The 20,359-nt window shown below is 38.2% G+C and overlaps 1 long non-coding RNA gene across 6 annotated transcripts; it reads left to right on the top strand.

The window, feature by feature from the left end:
* The first annotated feature begins 8,971 nt into the window (after positions 1–8,971).
* On the top strand, positions 8,972–15,398 carry LOC141633829 (uncharacterized). Of its 6 annotated transcripts, none has more exons than XR_012538581.1 (11): positions 8,972–9,148; positions 9,703–9,804; positions 10,031–10,076; positions 10,202–10,284; positions 10,803–10,912; positions 11,025–11,173; positions 11,365–11,396; positions 11,491–11,647; positions 12,616–12,778; positions 13,622–13,692; positions 15,051–15,398. It is a non-coding gene; the product is annotated as an uncharacterized LOC141633829 (long non-coding RNA). The 6 variants fall into 6 exon arrangements; XR_012538582.1 differs by having other exon boundaries at positions 8,973–9,148; positions 12,652–12,778; XR_012538583.1 differs by having other exon boundaries at positions 8,973–9,148; positions 12,695–12,778; positions 15,039–15,398.
* Positions 15,399–20,359: the final 4,961 nt, after the last annotated feature.

Here is a 20,359-nt window from a genome sequence, read left to right on the forward strand (position 1 = left end):
AGTGATCCAAATGAATCGTACATTTGGCATTGTCGATTAGGTTATATTAACGAGAATCGCATAAAAAGATTAGTCTCAACTAATGTCATCAAACCGTTTGATTTCCAATCATATGGTATATGCGAATCTTGCCTCCTAGGAAAAATGACTCGTAATCCTTTTAGTGGTAAAAGGACTCGAGCTAGTGAACTATTGGGACTTATACATACCGATGTATGTGGACCAATGACTCTCACCGCTAGGCATAATTATGACTACTTCATTACCTTCACCGATGATTTAAGTAGATATGGGTATATCTACTTAATAAAGTACAAGAGTGAAGCTTTTGAGAAATTTAAAGAATTTCAAAATGAAGTAGAAAATCAATTGAACAAGAAGATAAAAGCACTACGATCCGATCGTGTTGGAGAGTACCTTAGTAATGAATTTGATTCACACTTGAAAAGTTGTGGAATTGTGTCACAACTCACTCCATCCGGTACACCACAACTTAATGGTATTTCTGAAAAGAGAAATCGAACTCTACTAGATATGGTTCGATCTATGATGAGTCAAACCGAGTTACCCGACTCGTTTTTGGGATTTGCAATCCAAACCGCAATCAAATCATTGAACAATAGTCCGACCAAAGCAACCGAAAAGACTCCATATGAGATATGGAAGGGAAGGGTTCCAAATATATCCTATATGAAGAATTGGGGATGTGAAGCTTACGTCAAAATAAAAACCGACAACAAGCTTGCCCCACGATCCAAAAAATGCATCTTTGTAGGTTATCCCACAAACTCCCGAGGCTATTACTTCTACAAACCTGATGAAAACAAAGTGTTTGTGTCTAGTGAGGCTGTCTTCTTAGAAAGCGAGTTTATTTCTAAGAGACATAGTGGGAGAAATTTTGAACTTGATGAAATTCAAGAGCCACAAACCGAAATAGAGACGCAAGAAGATGTTCCTTCGTCGTCTAATTCGGTTATCATTTCTCAACCGAGGATGTCGGGTCGAGTTTCTCGACATCCTGATAGATATGTTGGAGTTATCCAAGAGGATGGGAGTCTTGATGTGTTACTTCTTGAAAGTGACGAACCCGCCACCTACAAAGCCGCAATCTCTAGTCCAAATTCAGCTTTATGGCTTGAAGCCATGAGATCCGAAATGAGTTCTATGCATGAAAATCAAGTTTAGAACTTGGTGGATTTGCCTGAAGGGGCAAGACCTCTTCAATGCAAATGGATCTTTAAGGTAAAGAATGACATAGAAGGACATGGTGATGTCTACAAGGCTAGACTAGTGGCAAAAGGTTTTACTCAAGTTCATGGTCTTCACTATGACAAAACGTTTGCCCCTGTAGCCATGCTGATATCCATTCGGATACTGTTAGCGATTGCCGCATTTTATGACTATGAAATATGGCAAATGGATGTCAAGACCGCTTTTCTAAATGGGCATTTAGAAGAGGAGGTGTACATGATACAACCTGAAGGTTTTGTAGATCCTAAAAATCCTAACAAAGTATGCAAGCTTAAGAGATCCATCTATGGTCTTAAGCAAGTATCAAGAAGCTGGAATCATCAATTTAATCATGTAATAAAAGAAAATGGTTTTACTCGAAGTGTTGAGGAACCATGTTTATACATGAAGTTCAGTGGGAGCAATGTTGTGTTCCTAATATTGTATGTGGATGACATACTACTTATTGGAAATGATGTTCCCATGTTGTCCTCCGTCAAAAGGTGGCTTGAAAATCATTTCCAAATGAAGGATTTAGGAGAAGCACAACGCATATTAGGTATCCGGATCCATAGAGATAGACCCAAAAGGATATTGTCATTAAGTCAAGAATCTTATATTGACAACATTATTCGACGCTTCAACATGGACCAGTCTAAGAGAGGCTTGATTCCTATGGGAAGTGGGATAATTTTGAGCAAGTCTCAATCGCCCTCCGAACCCGAAGATGTTGAACGCATGAAGTTGATTCCCTATGCTTCCGCTGTTGGATCAATCATGTATGCCATGATATGCACTCGTCTAGATGTCTCATATGCTTTAAGTATGACAAGTAGATATCAAGAGAATCCAGGTAAGAGTCATTGGATAGATGTTAAGAATATCCTGAAGTACTTGCGAAGGACTAAGGATTCTATCTTAGTGTTTGGAGGAGACTCCAAGATATGTGTTAAGGGTTACACAGACTCGAACTTTCAAACAGACAGAGATGACATGAAATCACAAGGTGGATTTGTGTATATACTCAATGGTGGTGCCGTTAGCTGGAGAAGCTTCAAGGAAGCTGTGATTGCGGATTCTACTACGGAGGCTGAGTACGTTGCAGCATCAGAAGCTACCAAGGAAGCTGTATGGATTAGGCAATTCGTGGAAGGGATAAAGTAGTTCCTACCGCCAAGGATCTCATTACTCTCTATTGTGACAACAATAGAACCATCTTCCAAGCTAGAGAGCGAAAGTCTAGTAATAGATCTAGACATGTACTCAGAAAATTTCATATTATTAGAGATTTTATTGAAAGAAAGGAAATTTCGATTTGTAAGGTTGGGACGGGTGATAACTTAGCTGATCTGCTCACCAAGCCTTTATCGCAGGCTAAACACGATGGACATGTTATATCCATGGGGCTTAAACGTATGCCCAGTTTGTACTAGACTATTTGATACGAAATAAAATGTTGTTTTATTTGTTCATATAGAATAATCGCATTTGTCTTTTAAATTTTAATTTTTATTACTTTGTCATATCCAAATGGGTTGTTGAGACAATTTTGAACCCCATTAAAGTGAACTAGATTGACATAGTAATCGCCCATAGTTACTTACATGAGGTGACATCTCGAAGTAACTAGAGTGTGATGCGATTGATGGTAAGTTCAAGTGCCATAGAGCCATAAGAGATGACTAGTCGATCACATAGGCAGACTGTATGGGACACTCTGTCGGGCTTATGACCGCTTATAGAGTTCTGACAATTTTTATAGCCTAGTCGTGGCGAGAGCTACTATGGTATTCTCATGAGTTGATTCTTTGACTAATGACTGTTCGCCTAAGATGGCACAGTATTAGAGTGACTTTGATTTATGTCCCGCGACCTTCGTAATTGGGGTCTAATGGGCATGTTTTGGGTCATGATGAGTTGTGGCTGATCGAAGGGAAGAGTGCAACAGGAATTGTCCATCCCCGTCAGGGTTATCTTATATCTTAAGGCCACTCGAGGAGCAATCAACGGGAAATACGTAGCCACGCTCGGAAGGTATCTATGGTAGATAATTCCGGTCAGACAGTTATTCTCCAGCTCGAGAAAACCACTCATGATATGATCAAATGCAAGTACGACATGCAAGACACCTTGCATTTAGTGGGAGATAGTAATAGGACAAGAGAATTGGTGACGCACACTTATCTCGGACAAGTGGGAGATTGTTGGAGTATGTGTCCTCGACAATAATGCGTTCACGCGTTTAAATCTCATGATGAGAATACATGAGGGAAATTTATACTTTATTGTCAACTGATCCACATTTATCGGTAAGGGTTGGCTGACTAGAGTTTGACATTACTGTCGTGTGATGGTGGTGATCAGTTGATCCCTTAAGGTCATACCTTTAGGGTAACACTCTCAATCGATAAATTAATTAATTTTATGATAATACGAGTTAATTAATCCTTTTATTTAGATGATGTTTTTATTGTTTATGAAACAATTATTATTAGAATGAATAATGTATTATAATTACAAGATGTTGTGAGTTATAATTAAATGGTCCATTTTAAGTATATTAAGTCATATATTGTTATTTATGTCATTGCAAGTGATTTATTTTATGTAATGATTTTAATATGTTAAAAATGCATTACATGAACATATGTCTAATAACATGTCACATATGTCACATCTACAATTGACAAAATAACAAAGTTAAAATGGAACACCATTTTATAAATGGAGAACCGGTTTCTCCATATAGTGGGAGACAATATTGCTTTTGTCTTAATTGTTTAAGACAACCTAATTATGATTAGGTTTAGGCATGCAACCCTTTTTTTCCTTGTGAAGAACAATTTGTAGAAATTAGAAGCATGCATTGGCCTTGGGTAAACCAAGGTGCCGGCACCCCTCTCTCCCCCTTCACCTTATGAGAATTGTTTTCACAATTTTATTCATTCTAATCAAAAACATTTTATTTTGGTTCTCTAACATGATTTTTGAGAGAGAAAGAAAAATAAAAACATCATTCTAAAATACTAATATTAAGATCTAATTACTAGTAGCAGTAATAATATATATTAGTAAAATTTAATGGAACATCTACTAATTTCTAGTAATAAAATTAGTAAATGTATTGAGAGAGATTACCTTGGTACAATCCTTGGGGAGAGATTCTACAATTGAATCTTGTTCATCCATAAATAAAGCTCAAGAACTAGGTAAGGTAGGTGACCTTACTAGTGCCCATATTGCCGAAACATCAAATGTAAGGAACTATTTTTCTTTACTCTTGTAATTGTTTTGCATGCATAAGATCTTGAATTAATTTTATGACTAAATTAATTATTCACATATTCAATATGTAAACAAATGAGATTAATGAATCCCTTCAGTGTGGGTCAGAAATCTTCTTATACCAAACCATGTAGCGCGGATCACTCTGAAAAGGCATCAAAGCCCGGTCAAACCGCTCTCTCAAAACTATCTCGGCATCACTCAAACCCCACTCCAAATCAGAAGTATCTTCATAAGACAACCTATAACCCAAGGCCGGATTAGCCGGACGATACTCAATAGTCGGGAACCGCATAGCTGCCGGGATAACCTGAACATACCCGTACTGACGGAGACACCTATCAGGCTGGTACGGCTCTACTATATCCAGAAATCTAATCAGGCCCGAGTAGAGCGAAATACTGCAAGCCCTGTGAAGACTAACACCATGAGGGAGCCATGTCACGTGTCCGCCCTAAGCCCGTCCAACCACTGCCAGTGCTACTCCAACAACCGAACATCTCCCCTAAACCTAGGAACCCGTGACCAAGCCTCGACAAGTGGTCTCCCCTCGACATATTATCCGGAGTGTGGTCGGAACATGGGAAAGTACTCATATATCCAAGCCTGAAGCAACGGTAAAAAACCGCTAACACTCTGACCCTCCCTACGCGAAGCCATCCCCAAATGTCGATACAAGTAGGCCAATGTCACGGACCCCCAAGCATACTTGCCTATATCACTCAACTGATCAAACAACGGCAACATACGGGCAATAAGCCTATCACCGAACTTGTCCGTAAACAAATTCTATCATACCAACAACATCATGTAAGCCCTCAGCGAGTCATGCTGGTTACCCGTCTCCGCAAGCTCTATCAATTTATTAACCGTCACTCCACCACCCTTCTAAAACGGTAGTTTCACCTCTTTCAGAGGCACACCAAAAAAATGCAGCCACCTTCCCCTTCATACCGATTTCCTCACTCGTAGGACCCTCCTCCATAACCCTCATGCCATCCACTCGTATCCCAAGGATCTTCTCAACATCGTGCAACAAGATCGTAATCTCACCAAACGACATATGAAAAGTGTTGGTGTCGGGCTGCCTCCTCTCTACAAAAGCGCTAATGAGGTTCTCATCCAAACCGGTCGTCAAAGAACGCCTCAAATGATCAAGGCCACTCTTACTAACTCTCTCAGTAACACCATCACGGACCTTCATCTTACTTATCTTCTCTAGAGCACCCGACCTCTCGTAACACGTGATCCACGATCTCATTCCCTGACCGATCCAACTACCATAAGTTACGTGGCCACCAAAGCTACATAAGACGCTAAGGACACTCGGACCACCCTCAACCGGACCTGTAAGACGCCAAGATACATCCGAAGTCTTGGTCTTCTTCCTCCCCGTGCTACTAGATGAACCATCACCAAGTGGCACATATCGACCTCTACCATCCCGTACCACCTTCTTAGGTGGTAGTGCGGCGGCCTCCTCGTCAAGAAAACGAGAGTCATCCTCCTCCTCCGCCTCCTCCTCCTCCTCCTCCTCCTCATCATCATCATCATCATCATCATCATCATGATCATCCTCATCATGCTCAACCACATAGTCAAAATGCTCCTCCTCCTCAACATCAGAATCAGCTACTGTCTCCCTAAAAAACGCAGTCGGTAAATCAATCTCGGTCATAACGGGCTCGGGAGTAGCGTCGAGGGTAGCGTCGGGAGTAAGGTCGGGAGAAGGGCGGATTTTGATGCCCTTACCCCTACCCCTACCTCCCCGACCACGACGTGGAGCTAACGGTAAGGGGATACGCCGCTTAGATCCTGTCACTCTTCGATCTTTCGTACGACCTAATAAAGTCATAATGTAATCTTCGTTGTTCGACATCTGCATTTACGAGATTAAAACGTTAGATAAATAAAAATAAACAAGTTTTCATACAAAACTTATATAAAAAAATTTACTTTTAATACAAATAAATTCAAAATTACATAAAATTAACAACTTTTAATACAAAAGAAATATAAATTACACATTTAAATAAAAAATTAAAAACTTTTAATACAAAATAAATATAAATTTAACCATTACAAATAAAAATTATCAACTTTTAATACAAAAGAAATATAAATTACCCATTTAAATACAAAATTAACAACTTTTAATACAAAAAAATATAAATTACACATTTAAATACGAAGTTAACAACTTTTAATACAAAAAAAAGTTTTTAACCATTAAAATTGAAAATATACTGTTAAAACGAAATAAATAGGTCCGAACCATGGACGGACATTGAATTTCAATGTCCGTCCATGGTCAAGACATTGAGTTTCAACGTCTAAGACTAGGGAAGACGTTGAAACTCAACGTCCATACCCATCTTAGACGGCTACTGTTCACGCCGATACCCCAACAGATGTTGAAGTTCAACGTCTCAACCTACGACAGACGTTGAACTTCAACGTCCATGCCCATATCAGACGTTGAACTTCAACATCCCTACCCATCTTAGACGTTGAAGTTCAATGTCCCTCCCCCTGTAAAACGCCCTTCCTCCATCCTTAACAAACCCGAAAACTACGTCAACAAATCAATCGACAACAAATACAACAACAAATCCATCGAAAACAACAACAAATCCATCGACAACAAACAACACTAACAATAACAACCCAACAACAACAACAAATCCGACAATAATAAGCCTATTTGCGAAATTGAAACGAGCAAATAACAAGAATGAAGAAGAATAACGAAATTGAAACGAGGATTAATTCAAATCAGGACAAACATACATTACTAGCCTAATTAAAATCAAATTATACAACTAAAACTAAACTAATTGAAAAAAATGACTTACTTGATAAAAAACAAGGAGAATGAGAAGTGGTTGGTGCTGCTGTGTCGTCCGTGGTGTCGTTGCGGTGGTGTTGGAGGTGTTGCGGTGGTGGCGGTAGTGATGTAGTGGCGGATGTGGTGCTGTGGTGCGGCGGGGTTGTAAGGGAGATTTAGAGAGTGAAAGAGAGAAAGGGAGGAGTGAATAAGAGAGAGTAAGGGTATGTGCGTCTTTTTTTTTTTGAAAATCGTCGACAATTTGTTATAAAACGTCGTCGACGATTTGTTACATAAGTAATGAATAAGGGAGAGAAAATATGTAAATAAAAATTTCAAATAAAGATAAACAATGGTTAATTGCAATTACCAAAATCTGAAAAGAGCCAGGAAAAGGTTACAAAATGCTAGTTCAAGTGATGAAAAAAAACATTCAACGTAATAGTAGTGTTTAGAGTAGTAAAAGAGATAACTTAATTATTCTAGTAAAGTTTTCTTGTCCAAAACCAAGTATAATTGAGTATAGATAGGCTTCTAATCATAACAAAAAACCATCCAAAAGAACACCCCATTCAATCGACCACTAAGCACCCAATCGATCGGCTATTGAAGTCAATCGTTCAACCAGTATCAGCACCAATCGACTAATCTTCTTCCCTTGCTCCACAAACCACCATTCACGACCAATGGTTGACATTTATACCTTGTAAGTCGACTAAACTTCAAAGACCAAACTTCCTTGCTCCACTACAGATCCCAAAAGGGACGATTTCCAAGCTTAAGTTGCACCAACGGTAGGGTCGGAATCTCATTTCACCTATCGATGGCATGATTTGGTTTGCATTCATACATTTGGACAAATAACCTGCAAAAGTCACAGCATATATCCAAAGTAACAAACGCGGGGGAGATAATAGTGAAAAGACATCTAAAATTCATAAAAAAATGTGTGCTAAAATAGACGAATAAGCGCATATAAAAGACACGCATCAAACCTCCCCAAACCAAACCCTTGCTTGTCCCCAAGTAAGAAATAAATCAAATACAAAGTGGGGGACAAGTGAAGAGGTATACAACTCAGAGTTACACTCAAATAGCAAATATGAAAAAAATCGATAGCAATGCTAGAGAAACGGATTCTAAAGTGGTAAAGGATCGAAATCGATTGCAAAATGAGTATATGACTCCTAACCTACAACTCCCCTAAACACAACACATTAGTCATTATTCTTTCAATTTGACACACATCATCATTTTTTTATTTTTCTTCTTTAGTTTTCGCGTGTTCTCCTTTTTTTTTTCGTCTTGTTTTTTTCAAACTTTAATTTTTGAACACGGGAGTCTTAAATTTTTCCAAATAATTGGAAATCAGCAGTTCCAATTAGGCACCATCTGAAACCAACATCTTTAAAAACACACCCGAATAAGATATCATAACAGAGCAATGCACTGCTTTTCTACATCGACTAGCATGGCTAGGGTAAGCTATTTTGCCCAAGTAGGTATTTTTGTGCAAGTCTAATCTACCTACCTTATTCTAAATGTCCCCAAGACTGTTTACTGTTCATATGAATATGAACAGTACTAAACGACGCGTTTTGAGTTGCTTTCCTTTTTGGTCTTTTTTTTTTTGTCAGTTCCTCCGTCCTTTTTCACTTTTCCCTTTCTTCCTCTCTACTTTCCCCTTGCTTTCCTCTCCATCACCTCCTTTCACAAACGCCTTTTACATTTACTTATCTTCAAAAAAAATAAACAGGGTGTTGATGGCAGATTAATCGAGAATGCAAAGAGTATCATCGGACATTGGTTATTTCCTAAACCCTAATTTTAATTTTATCACTTTATTACTGATAATTTTATTTCATAATCCAGTAATTCCTCAATTTTATTTATTATACTCTCATTCTCAAAGAAGAAAATGAGGTGGTTTTGGTGGCAAGATTAAACCATTGTTGTAAAACATTCAAGCTTTTTGTTGTATTTATCCATCAAGGTTAGACATGGATGAACCACCAACTTCAATGTTGCTTGTGTTTGAAGTTTATTTTTGGGTTGATAAATTAGTTTATTTGTAGATGGCGAATAAATTTAGGTTTCGTTGCTAATGGGGTTTAATTTGTCTCAACTATTCAAATTTGCTAACTCTAACTTTTGGAATCTGACATTAAAACTATAGGAATTTGATTGGTCAAAACTTAAAATCGATATCAAAAAATTTCGGGTATAGGGATTATCGTTTTTCGGGAGGATAGAGTAGAAGTGGAGGAAGTGTATTGGAATCATAATTCGATTTTCTGGTGTGTCATTCTGTTGAATTGGAGCAAGCTAAGTATGCTAATTTATCATTTTTTCTTTGTTAGTGAGTTGACTGCCGCCATCTTGTGGTTGCAATATGTAAGATGTGGCGATACATACTGAAACCGTCTTCCATCTACAGAAGACTAAAGATTTGTTCAGACTTGGTATGATCAAGCTCAATTTGATGAACTCTTTCTTAATAGTTTGACTTTTGTAGCATACTAGAACACTCAAGTGTTACTGAAAGATTCTCATAAATAGCGAGATTGTTCTTGTTGTTTACATTCTTCCGTTTAGTTGGTGCTTTGTTTCCCTTTCCCATAACTCAGAGTACATTTTTTTCATTGATATTATCATTTTAGGGTTACACTTATTGATTCGTCAATGCAGGGCATCACAAATCTTTAATCCCCTCCGCTCCAGTTATTCATGCCAGGTAAACTCCCTCTCCCCACATCCTAATTCATCCCTCTAATTTTCTCTCACTTTTTCCTTAATTACTTATTGTAGTAATCTTATTAGCCTAAACTAACCTAAAACTTTGATTTTTTTGTATTTTAGAATAGTGTGGCAAATTGGTATACTCCATTGCAGCTGGGCTTCAATTGGAACACAAGGAGAGAAATAAATCAGTTGAAAATAATGTGTGTTACCACCATCGTCTTTTGTTGCGGTTTCTTTACCTCTTTCCTTTACTTCGCTGATTTTTATCAGTAGTTGATGATAGTATGAAATATCATATATATCTCTCAGTCTACTGTGATCATGACTTGTGATTTCTAATTTATTTCTTTTAATAGGAATTAAGAAAGTCTGAGTTTGATTTTACTGGGTTAATTGTGTATTGAGTTGTTGATTAGGGTTTAGTCTTGTATGGATTTGTTGCAAGCTGGAATTTTTGTTCAGAAAAGTGATGCAAATGGGTTCGTATTAGTGGCGGAGCTAGGATTCAAAGTTGGTAGGGTGTAGTAGGGGGTAAAAGTGAATTGGAAATAAATGTGTGATAAGAGTAATTTAGAAAGGAACAATGAAAAATCTAACTAAGAGATTGGTATTTTAGATTGTCGGTGTGGTGGTTAGACGAGCTGAACATTGAATGTAGGATGGGGAACACAAGAAGTTGTGTTATTGTTGAATTTATGCTGTGTAAATATGTGGGCAGGTTGGCGAAGAAATTCAGACCAGACAAGAAGAGAATTGAGCATTTACCATTGCTAAATTTGGCAAAAAAGACAATTTGTACGTAACTGCGTATGATCTGGTCCTTAATTAGTAAGCTTATTGTATCCTTTTATCTCTAACAAAAGAGTAAATCCTTTTATCTCTAACAACAGAGTCAAGCGGAGTCAGTTGGCATGAGTTTAATGTTATTTCGTTTTGCCAGATACCTGTAGGCTGTAGTGATTAATCTTCGGCCTAGAGGGGGAAAGGGAAGTGCTCCATGGTGGAATTATTGGAGTGGAGGAATAACGAACACAATTGGACCTGCAATGGGGATCAAATCCTTGAAGTACATTAGTTATCCTGATCAAGGTATTTGCTTTGTTATATCTCACTATATTAGTGACTGAACATGGAAATTAAAGGCAATATATTAATCTATAAAATTTCGATAATAGCTTAACCATTAGACCAGACAAAAGAAAAATGAATCCCATAAGAATAACCATGGTTTTCTTGCTGTAGCTTTACCTATTGATGAATCATTAAGTGTAATTCTGCAGGTTAACGGGCCAAAGATTAACACACCATAAAGGTACTTATCTATATGCACATTGCACACATTTATGTTGCCTTCTTGTATCTATATGTGTAATAATCTTAAATGGGTATATCTTGTACATGGTCAGGTTTTGAGAACTTGAAGGATTTTCCTTTTCCATTATGACTGGCTATTTTTGTTGAAGAAAATCGCTTCAGAGAACCAAAGCTGTTAGATGCACAGCAGCATGCTATCTCTAGAGGGTTGGTTGTCCCCAAAGGCCCAAACACCTTCCTCATACAAAGGTACTGCTCAATTTTTTTTTCTTCTAATTATTCGAATAATGCTCTTTTTGGGGTTTAAAAATGACGAAGTAAAGCAAATGACCTGCCAAATAAATTGTGTGAATCCCTGGTATTGTGAAGTACGAGTGCGTCAATGTAATATGCAAGTCGGCAGTACATTTTTTATTACGAGTCATCCGGAATCAACTTCTCCGTGTGTATCCAGACCCCCTTACCTTGTCATGAGCTAAGCTCCTTTGTTGTGAGATTACGAAGTCTTATAAAAATACTTAAAAATCGGTGATGCAACTTCTTAGTGCCGTAGTGGATTATATCGGATAGTTGGCAAAAGAAACTTAGTGTTAAAAAGCGTGCGATTAAGGGCAAAGGCCTAGGTTGTTGATATGAAAATAGGAATGAAAGAAAAACGAGGGGGATCGAGGGGAGAGAAATAGAGGCAAAGGAAGGGGAGACAATCTTAGTAAGAGAGCATCACCTTCTCAGTTTTTCTACGCTGGACGGATTTTGGTTAGATTTGCACAACGCAAGGCAAATTCCGTGAATCACCAAGCTGATTTTGAATTTATATGTATATGTAGGTTTGAGGTGTAATGTTCCATTGATCCTTGTATTTGCAGGTGTATTCTTTTGACATCACATAACTGACTTGTCCAAACACAGTAAAAATAAGTTATGTGTTTGGAGTTTGGACAAGTCAGTTTGATGTGTTTGGACAAGTCTCTATGTAGAAAAACAAAAGGAAGATGAAGAAGACAGTATAAATAATAAGAATGAAAAAAGGAAAATAAGAGAATAGTAATATAGTATGATGGGGAAGAGGTGATATTTGAGAAAAAGTTAGTATAACAAAGTTTGCTAATCAATTTTAAATCCATTTATCAATGATTCCATCAATAATTCCTTCTTTGCCTGATGTATGATTTGTAGTGTCTTCTTGTATCAATATTTTCTTCATATGCCATCTGCAGCTTGTCAATTAATTTGGATGAGTCCATGTCCTGTAGGCTGATCTATTGTTGTTTTCAAATTAAAATCATTGAACTAAAGGCTGGAAAAGCATTGAACTCCAAAAAAGCAGAAATACGCGTTCAGTTCAAAGATGTTCCTGGGGATATATTCAGATGTAACTATGTAAGTAATCATTTACTTGTATATTATACTACCGTTAGGACTTAGGTTCCAAATTATTTTAGGAAGGAGGTTTTGTTGTTGTAAGAGGGTGTTGGATTTCTGTTTATTTCTTGCTTCAGTAGCTGGTGCTCGAAGGCACCCTTACACATGACATTCTAATGTGATGTAATGCAAGTTCTAGCTCGCCTATAGTCAATTTGTTTGTGTTTTAGTTCGCTTATTAGGACTATAGTGAGGTAGTTAGAATATGTGAAGACTTAGTAGAAAACAATTAAAAAAAGCAAATCAGGTGCTTGCCATAACTGTGAACTACGGATAATAGGGATGGAGTTGTGTTAAATGAGTCGGCTTTTTGAAGAAAAGAGTAATGAGAATCTCTTTTCTGTTTCGAACTTGAGTGTTGGGGGTGTGGCAGTGTTGTGATACCAATATGACTCACTTTGCTTTAATCTTTAGATGGTAGTTTTTTTCTTTCTTGTTGCTCCTTCTCTTGTATTTATTTGGATTACCAATTTGTTACTATTTGAGGTACCTTATTGCACCTTTCTTGCTGGACCTTGGTAGTCCCTTGGCTTTTTAGCACTGGGAAGGACGGGAGGGAAGTTCTAGGTAGTAACCGTTTGTGATACTTGCCACCTATGACTCTTCTGTAGTTAAAAATTTTCGTTGATCGCTTATTTCCTTAATTTCTTTGATCAAAATACTTTGAGAGAACCTACATCAGTGGATGTTGTCTCTGGCCTGTATCTGCCCCATAAAGGAAAAAAGGAAGGGAAAAGAAAAACATGAATATTTAGCTTATTGCTAAGTACTTCGTTCTTACTGGTTTTCCCTTGCTTTCAGGTAAGAAGCAAGGAAGAAATGAATTTGTAACACGGCTACAGCCCTCAGAGGCGATTTACATGAAGCTAACGGTATGTAAATGGTACATGTCTTTATTGCGTATGTAGTCCACCAAATTAGTTGTCATGTTTAATTCTGTTATTTGTTTTGTTGTTTGCTATATTGTACGAAATACTAAACTTTCAATGTTGCAATTCTCTTTTCTCCGATGTCCGTCTTTTGGAGGTTTTTAAGAAATATATTTGACCCAAATTTTTGTGAAAGATTATCTCAGGTTCCTCTTAATGACAAATGTGAACTTTGTTGTTAAAATATTAACTTTCTATATTTTGCATTATATTTACCATCAAAGGTTACAAACTCTGAAAACTCGGATCTTAAAAAGTCAAACACGAAGATTATATTAAAAACAGACTGAGAAAAGAACATGAGACTCAAAAAAAAAAGTGAGATTATTACGGGAATATCATTGCTTTGTGCCTGTCGTCTTTGAGTTACTTGTGTAGTTGTGTTGTGCTTTTAATATAGAAACATAAATCTCCAGTTGTCCTGAAGTGGGCTTTTTTATATGCACAATAATGCATTTTACGTTACTTTTACGCGTTTTTTTTATTTACCCTTATTTTTCCTATTTATACATACGTTGAACTGTTTTTCAGAGGGTTTTCATTTGTCTGGCTTATACCGTTACGTTCACCTGAATTCACAATACTTGGTGTTGGAAATTATGGGAGGTCGATATGTGAGAGAAGATTGGGGCCTACAACTATACGATGCGCAAATGCTTATATAAGTCGGCCACATAAATTCTATAGTCAAATAAGAATACCTGAGAATTTCGTAAATTTAATAGTATGATGGGGAAGAGGTGGGATTTCCTAAAGTAGGATAATTTAGAAGTACAGAGTAAAGTAATAGGGATTTGAGAAAAAAACTTGGTATAACAAAGTTCGCTAATCAGTTTTATGTCTTTTTATCAACGATTCCATCAATAATTTCTCCGCTGGCTAATCAGTTATGGGTCATGTAAGATTTGTAGTGTCTTTCTGTATGTGTATGTACTCACATTTTCATGTGTCAGAATCGAGGAGTAGAATAAAATAATTTCAGTCTTTTGACTTAGATGTTGGGAAGGATTTTCATTTTGGCGAGTATGGATTATTGTTGGTGGAGGTGTCTGATATCTGAATTTGGTTAGCTATCTCTGTCTCTTTGTTAATAATGTTGTGTGGTTAAGAGTTGTTACTGTGTGGTTCAGAGTCACCATTATTGAATCAGATGTTCTGAAGCATTTCCATTTTTTATGCATGGATCATTGTTGATGGAGGTGGCTGGCTTTTGTAGTTTGGGCAGTTACGATTTTTTTCTCTGCGAATCCCTATAATTATTGTTCTTATTCTTACGAAATTGTTGAGAGTAATTGTTTTAGGTGTAGGGTTTAAGGATAGAAGAAAGAACAAAGTCCATAATTTGTTTAGTGGAATCAAGAAAAGGCAGAAACTGTGCAAAATGGCGATGTTGGCTATATCCGCGACTGTGATGATTACGACGAAGATGATGATCAACATTTAGTTATTTTCGCTTTCATCGTGTCTATATGAGTGTTCCGGGTGTGATTTTGGACCTCTTTTATTTTATTCGCTGTAATATCAGATATATTAGTCTCTGTTGGGCTTCCGTTTTCCTTGCGTTGATAATGTAGCATCTCACTACCTGGCTACCTGATATCACACCTTATATATTTGTTTTCAAAGGCTGAAAAAATTAATGCCTTCAACTTATTGCCCGAGTTAATCTCATCATCGATGTTCCTGATATGTTGAGGTGTTCTTCAGTTAACATAGTAACCTCTCTGACCTTCACCATTTTATTTGTAGCTGAGTGTCGTTCTTGATAATAAAATGCCAGTTCATGCCAATAGTTCTTGAAAGTAGCGCCGTTCACCGATTGTTGTGATTATGCTAAAATAAAAAGCAAAGTAACCATCAAACTTGTTGATACGTCTGTCGTATACCTATAAAAAATAAACTAACTAAACTAACTATATAGCTAGGGAAGTCCGTCTATTTGGTCACAAAGAGGGGGGGGGGGGGAGGGGGTTTGAATTGTTTTATAAACTAAAGGTTTAAAGAAAGAGAAGTAGAGAAAAGAGCAGTAAAACCTGGAAAATAGATTCAAACTATCAAATAGAGAGAGGTCATGTCAGGAATTCGGTTCACTACGGTAGTCCAGTGACTCAACTGTAAACAACTTAGACAGATTAATGCGAGAGAAAGGTCCTTTCGGTCCACTTTCTATCCTAAATTACCACTAACTTAACTTTCATCCTTGTCAGGGTAGTTTACTGTTCATAGCAGGCCTATTTAGTCCAATCATTCGATCTAGGTTTAATTTTAGCCAGATTAAAAGGGTAACTCATAAGCATGCACTCAACTAAGTCGGTAAAATACAATGAAATTGCTATGGTGACAGAATCTCACAATTAATTCATCTAACCTATTTACTACATCGTCACATTTCTATCGTAGATCCCCTAATCCCAACATGAAAGAAGTTTAGCTACTCATATTGCTATTAATACTATCAAAACTAACAGCAGATAAATAACCAGCATTCAACATATTAAAACGATGATTAAAATGCATAAAAAGTAAATTAGGGCAAAGGAATAAACGAAGTAAAACAAAAGATTAAAGCAAACAAACGATTGATTATTATTAAGAGAAAAGGAAGAGATTACAATCGTGCGAATCCGGCGTAAAGAACAATCAAATCCGAGCGAAATAAATCCCAAAGTCAAGTTACAGTGAAGGAGAAAGTAGTACGCAGTCTTGAATGAAAGATAAACTTGATAGTGGAAAATTAGATAAAAGCTAAGTAATGAATAGATGCTAATGACCTAGCTAATGCGTGCTTAAATAGGAAAATAACTAAGTTTATCGAAATAAAACAACTCACGGGCTAAGTAAAGCCCATGAAAACAGAAACCACTCAATCGAGTGGAATAAAACCACTCGATCGAGCAAAACTCAGCATAATCTACTCGATCGAGTAGAATAATCACTCGATCGAGTAACCCCTCTTTATAGCACTTCTGGATCGAGTAGAAAAGCACTCGATCGACCAACTGGGGCCATGAAACCACTCGATCGAGTGGTAAAACTACTCGATCGAGTCTTGTGTCTTCAATTCAGCTCGTAATCCATGCCTTCACGCTTCCCAATGCAGTATCTCACTCAGGAAAATTCCGTCTCCTCTAAATGCATGCAAAAAGGACAAAAAATGGTACGATTCCACTACTTTCGCGTTCATTTCTACAAAATGGAATAAACGAACCAAAGTAGCCAATTCGGGGCATAATACTGTATAAACAGTACAAAAAATGCATAGAAATACGTGTTGAAATAGGCTAAAAAGACTATACAATATGCACGTATCAAATATCCCCAAACCGAACTTTTACTCGTCCTCGAGTAAACTAAAATGCAACTAATGGAACGGAAATGAAAACTCAGAGCTAGCTTAACTTGTCTACTTGAACCAATTTAATGCAATAAAAACAAACAGTTATAGCTAAGCAATCAATACGCAAACGAGTTATAAGCTGTTCAGAAATATAGCCAACCTATCGACCTCGCAAGACCAACAAAATCAGACTCTCTCGTGGTCACTCTTCTCTCATGAAGCAAAGGGTGAATGTTATATGTAAAAGAGAGAAGGAAAGACAGTCACTCACCTAACTGCGACCTACATAGCATGTATGCAACGAAAATGAAAGACAATTCAAGTACTAATGCACACATTCCTACCAATAATGTCCGTCACAGCCGAGGGCTTACAAATAATATGGGAATAGTGAGGTTCAGGTGAGAAAAGGCAAAACAAGTTATGGTAATGTGGAGGTAAAAGCGTCAAGCTAGTTCCTAAACAGGACCATATAAGACCATCCGAATCTCAACTGACTGAAAACTAAGCACAAGTGCCCTTCATTTGGCACACAGCTAGGGATGGCAGTGGGTCGGGGACCCGACTCAGACCCTGAGGGTCGGACCTTAATGGGTCGGATATGGGTCTCATTTTTTCAGACCCAATGGGTATGGGTCGGGTATGGGTCTTAAGAAAATATTTCGGGTCCGGGTCCGGGTCTAAGTTATGAGAGCCATACCCGACCCTTAGACCCTTTATTAAAAAAAAAAAAAAAAACAAAAAATCAAAATCACAACTTTTCTGAATTCATAATAGTAGACCGTAGAAACCCAACTAAAGTCTCATTCTCTTCCCTCATCCCATAAAGTGATAAACCCAACCAAACTCTTCTGACAATACCACCACTTCACCACTGACACAAGAAAACCACCACCACAACACTGATACGCGAATGACAATCACCTCTCTAATAGGCGGCGACCGATTACCACCATTAACGACAGATTAATAAACTCATAATATTAAAGTAGTATGAATTTTTTTTTTAATATTATAAACTCCATAGCTGTTAATCTTGTTACTAAAGTGGCTGAAATTCGGACCGGCGGGTAGACCCAGACCCTACCCTTACCCATAGGGTCCGGGTATGGGTCCTCAAATTTTAGACCCTTCGGGTCTGGGTCGGGTACGGGTCCAAAGGGAAAATATCGTGTCCGGGTCCGAGTCTAGGCGGACCCTACCCAAACCCTACCCATTGCCATCCCTACACACAGCTCACTAAACTCAACACAATCTCCTCAAAAATATGGAATAAGAATGGAGGAGTCAGACGGTCACAAACTTTCCTTTTTTAAACACTGTCTAAATGCATCAAAACAAATGAAACTCTTTTTTTTCAACTTTTTCTTTTCTTTCTTGACGTGAATCAGCTTCCTCTTTTTTCTACATTTTTCATTTTTTTTTCTTTTCTTTTTCTTTCACCTTTTTTTTTCTTTTTCAATTCTTTTTTTTCCTTTTCCTCCCTCCTCTATTTACACCAACTCCATACAAATAAATACGGGCCAAACTGCAGATGGAAAATCATACCACAAAAGACATACTAAAACTAGCTTGACTAGGCAGGCTTAATTTTGAATGTACCTAATGGGCCAAAAAGGCAAGTTTTGGCTAAAGTGGAGCAAAATGGGTGAAAAATATAAGAAAAGGGGAAATTTTGCAAGCACCTCCCTGCATGTGACACCAACCACAAACCCGAATATGTGCATTTGACAAGAAATTAAATGTCATAAAAGTGCAAAAATGATGAACATGCTATGCAAGGAGTACTACTCTCAATTCCTAATTAACCGGTCATGAATGTAACTAGTTATGGGCTCTAAAACTCAGAATTTTTGGAGTAGTTTGCCAATTTATCAGGTCAAGTTTAAACAGTCAGCTATATTTGAACAGAAACTCGTAGATTATGCGTATGACAAAGTTAATAACTATCAGCAGAAGTGCAAGGCTCAAGTGAAATGACAAGTTATAGTGCAGTGTCATCACGAAAATTTACCGTTCCGACTCAACCTATATGCAAAAATAAACGTGAATAATTTTGGATTTTTTGAAATTTTCTAATTTTTTTAATTTTTTGATTTTTTTATGAAATAAATAAACAATGCAAGCTAAAATAAATAAACGTGAATGCAAAACAAATGCAAATGCAGACTCAAAAGGATGCAATACCCTCCCCAAACCGAAACGAACAACGCCCTCATTGTCCTCCAGCATACACCAGCAGATATATACAGAGGAACAGGAGTATACAACCAATAAAGAATAAAAACAATGAAATAAAAAGGAGACAAAAATGAAAGAGTAAAATTTACATACAAAACACGAACTTCCCCAAACCAGCCAGAAAACTGGGGAAATGAGTAGACCAGTAGCTACTCATCAGCCTCCTCGTCACGGATGTCCTCCACCCTGAACTCCGGATCCGCCTCCTCCTCTCTCCTCCTCCTCTCCTCAGCTCGAGCTCTCTCAGCTGCAACCGCAGGGTCCTCGTCCTCCTCCTCCTCAGAAGACTCCGGGTACTCCTCAGCTGGGTACCAGTAAAAGGAGGGGTGTGGCCAACCCTCTGGGATCGGACGGTGTCGCCTCAAGTGGTACTCGTACAGAGGGTGCAAGGTAAGAGTTAAGTCCCTCTCCATACGAGCCTGTCGCTTTGCAATCTCAAGCAAAAAACCGTCATGGCGCCCTTGGTCCATGACCGCGGACGCCACAAAGGGTGGAGGTGGTACGAAAGTAGCCGGAAAAACCGGTTGTGCCTGTGTCTGGTCGGTGGGTGTAGGAGTTGGAGTAGGAGTAGGGGTCGGGATGGGAGTAGCCATGGAAGGCTGGGTACTCCCTGAAGGTGTGGACCCCTCTCCAGTCTCAAGTCTACGCCGCTTCTTGGTGGCGGGTAAAGTGGGAGGTGGTCGGAGTGGAAGGTGGTAGTCCGGTGGAGGTGGCAGTCGGTCGCCCCTAGCGACAGTAGGCAAAGGGGCTAGACGGGAGAGAGTGTCACAGGGTAGGTCTACAGACAAGGAACCGTCTATCTTCCATGTCTGGTAGTCTGGGGTCAGCCAATGCTGAGAAAGCATGACATCCAGACTCAGAAACCTCTCTCCCTCGAGGTACTGCAAGTCACGAGGCCAGACGGGGAAGAGGGAACGGGCAAGAATGGTGGCTATGCCACCGCAGGCAATAGATCCCGTCTCCTTCAGCCCCTGGGCCTGAAAGTACTGGGCGGTCAAGTAGGCAATGTTAAGGGTAAAAGGACAATCACAG

The sequence above is a fragment of the Silene latifolia genome, chromosome Y (assembly GCF_048544455.1).
Source record: "Silene latifolia isolate original U9 population chromosome Y, ASM4854445v1, whole genome shotgun sequence".
Taxonomy (NCBI): Eukaryota; Viridiplantae; Streptophyta; class Magnoliopsida; order Caryophyllales; family Caryophyllaceae; genus Silene; species Silene latifolia.